Below are 3,799 nucleotides of genomic sequence, written 5' to 3'. Positions count from 1 at the left end.
TATCTATCAATATTTAAATTTAAGAGGTTCATAAATGTTCAGCAATGATGTTTGTACGGTAAAAGTCATTGTTGAGTTTATAGATTAGTTTATTTGTGATTCAGTCAAAGCAGTTTCTAGTTGAGTAAACTGCGTTTACAATTCCTGATACTGTTAAAAATGTGAAGTGCAAGTAAGAAATGTGAAACAATCTTACTATATTCCTTGTGTAACCTTGATAGATTTCCCAGATGGAGCTGGACAATGTGCAATATTGAGTGTAGTCACTCCATTTCGGTTATGTGGAAAAGTTGAAACATAAAATGGTGGTTTTCTCTAAAATGTACTCTCGGAAGGGTTAAAAACATCATGTCTACCTGCATCACCTGCAATGAGACTGCTGATTCTCACTAATTGTTTATTCCATCAAAGTGATTGTGTTGTTGCATTGTAGTGATTCTTATTTCTCTTTGTATAGAATTTCACTATATCTAAAATAGAAAAAGTGGAACATTAAAGACAAATTAAAGTGAGTGAACACATAAAGTGATGGTAAGACACAAGACACGTGTTTAGTTGTATACATATGCCAACTTAATCTAAAAAAATTCAAATACATTTAAAAAAATTGTCCAGAAAGCATGACCTGTAAAGGAATATTGTTATAAAGGAATATTGTTAATAAGGAACATTGATAAATGTTATGATTTCAAAAGTGTTATGCTTGCCTCTTATTTGAAAGAAGAGAAAATATATCAGTTCCCCACCCCCTTTTGGTGAACTTTCATTCTCAAAATTAGATCCACTTGCATCCTGATTCAAGGCCTGGACAGCACGTGTCAAGCTAGGTGCTAAAAACAGTTCAACGAGGCTACTCACTTCAGTTTGCTCGCAGGGGTATTATTCACACTTTGGTTCAGGACAACAAACACGAAGTGCAAACACTGCTTGCAAATGGTGCTATAGAAGCAAACAGCGAGTCAGGCTTTTACAGCCGCTACTTCCTCGATTCCAAAAAAGATGGCAGGCTGAGACCAATTCTGCATCTCAGACATCTGAATCGCTCGCTTAATCGCCAACCATTCAAGATGTTAACTATCAAACAGATCCTTGTGCACATTTTCCCTGGACCACTGGTTTTTAACAGTGGACCTGAAAGATGTTTACTTTCACGGCCCCTCAAGGTTTTTTAGAGACTGCTCGGCCTCATGGCAGCCGCCTCCTCTGCGATTCTCTTGGGTCTGCTTCACGGGTCTTCAAGTCAGAGTCCCATCCCACGCTTGGCGCCTGGGCCACTTGATTTTATATGAAGCTTTTAGTTGAAGTCACTGGTATGATCTACTTGGTTGTTAGGTAATTGTAAAAAAAATATAAAAAAAAAAAAAAAAAAAATTATAAATATATATATATATATATATATATATATATATATATATATATTATATATATATATATATATATATATATATAATAGAATACAAATGGATTAAACTACTTAACATCTGGTTTAATACCTTGCAGCAGCCATTTTGTAAAATGCATTTTTCATGAAAATTGTCACTGGTGTTACTGTCACTGGTGTCACCTTCCTTATGGGTAACAATGACATGTGGTCTTTAAATAACTGCACAAAAAAGATTTATTTATTTTTTTTAATTAACGGGTTTTTTTTACGCAATTCGGTGATGACGTCACATTGGGGAGAAGTGGAGGAAGGGTAGCCTCAGCCTAGTATGATGCGTGTTCCAGGCAACCCGTAACCCGTGTTTTTCCAACCTTAAACCCATGAAAGTGCACTGGAACGGCAGTCAAACCCGTGACTTCCCACCCGTGAACTCGTACTAGATCGATGTACTCCGAGTTCCGACGTCACACAGGACGCGAAACCTCAATGACAGCCCCTACAGATAATACTCCCTACGGACGCAGTGTTTATGCAAGTGGTACACGTTGAAAAAACGATTTTAGGACAATGTAACGTTGCAAGAGGTGGCAAGAGCCAACATGTATGATGGCCCGCAGCCCTATAATTTTGAACCAGCCAGACGTGAGAGAGCAAATGAGGAATTGCCAAGAACTGATGGCCGTCAAAGCCAATTAAATGCATGGTCCGAGGAGAATGAGTGGAGAGTTGGTGAAGTGTCCTAGTGAGTTGCTATCATTTAGCAATGCAGCAATGAGCACTGGAGATAGTCTACGAGCAGCAGTGCACAATAACGACACACACATATATATATATATATATATACCTATATATATATATATACATATATATATATATATATTACTGTCATTGGATAGCACCGAGTGAAAAATAAACGTTTTCTTTATATCTAGTGGCCGTGATCATGAAGTTAGTTCAGATAAGTACCAGTAACCTTTGTCATAGTGTCGTACTGGTAAACTTTGTCTTTGTCATCTAGAAATAGGAGGCATCATGCTAGCTATATGGGCGTTTCTAAGCGTTTATCTCTTCCTCCGGTGAAAATGTTGTTGCGAAACGTAGCCGCGTGTCTGTCGCTATGTTTGGCTGGTGCTTGTGTGGAAACTCCGTTGGAAAGCTGGTGCTGTAGGGAAGTGAGTGCGTTTGGTCGCTGTTGGTCGATCTATCTATCGATCTATCTGTCTGTCTATCTATCTATCTATATATTTATCTATTTATCTATATTCTGCGCTATCTGAATACTCTCGTCTACTACTCATCACTCTCAATGCTCTCAAGGCGCGCTTTGGTAAATTCTCTCCCCAATGTGACGTAATGCAATGCATTGTGGGGGAAAGGAGAATCGTTGCAAACCGCTGTAAGATAGTACCTACTTTTTCGTATTTTATTCCATTTTGTGATACCCAACTACATAAAATACAATGGATAACAGTTTAAATGTTCATTACCAACAAGCAAATTGCACAAATTCGTTGAAAAATTAACCATGCAACACGGCCTTTAAGCTGTCATTTATATGTACTGTATTCATAAAGTCAAAAAGTAATCTAATAAAAGTCAAAGTTTAAATGTTAGAAAAATAACTACATTTTAAGACATCTTGCCATACCAAAAGTGGACATTTCTGTAGATTGACCTTTCTATGACAGTCAACAAAATGAACCGACGTGAAAGAAAAATGTTACTATCAGCTGTAAAACACAATACAAGTAAAAGTTGCTATGCAAATGCGTTATTATATTTACACTTTAAAATGATTTCTTTAGGATGATATTACATGGATAGTCTAGATATATAACTCTGTGCATCATTTCTTTCGTTTATGTTCACATCACTTTTGTATGAAGACATCTACATTGGCAAAATTCAGTTACACCAATTTTAAAACATAAATATTGCAAAATAACTGTTTAACTACATACTGGTAGCCAGCCATTTTTCTCTGGTTCTGCATAAGGTGCAGCGGTCAAGCCGCAGCTCTCAGAAAATGTGTTACCAGTCGTATTAAATAATGGCAATATATATAGACTTTTAAGGTAACCAGTTAAACTAGCAAGCTGTTTTTATTGTTAACATTTTATTAAATTTGTATATTTAAATGTTAGTGAAAAGAATACAAATAAACAACTTTTAGATGTCAATTCTTATATGTGATGGACGTTGGTTACGATCATTTTTTTTATCTACTTTTGAAGGAATCTTGAGTAAAACAACTTCATATTTAATGAAGCATATGCAAAATACTTGAACCAGAAGCGGTGAGACCTATTTAACAGAATGCAGAAGTCCGTTGCACATAACCCCTATTTAATTCCCCCAAACGGAGATCCTAGAACAATAAGTTCCTAGTTCCTGCAGTTCTAACACGCCAAAAAG

The sequence above is a fragment of the Cyprinus carpio genome, chromosome B11 (assembly GCF_018340385.1).
Source record: "Cyprinus carpio isolate SPL01 chromosome B11, ASM1834038v1, whole genome shotgun sequence".
NCBI classification, from domain to species: Eukaryota; Metazoa; Chordata; class Actinopteri; order Cypriniformes; family Cyprinidae; genus Cyprinus; species Cyprinus carpio.
Note: the sequence above shows the minus strand (reverse complement) of the source record.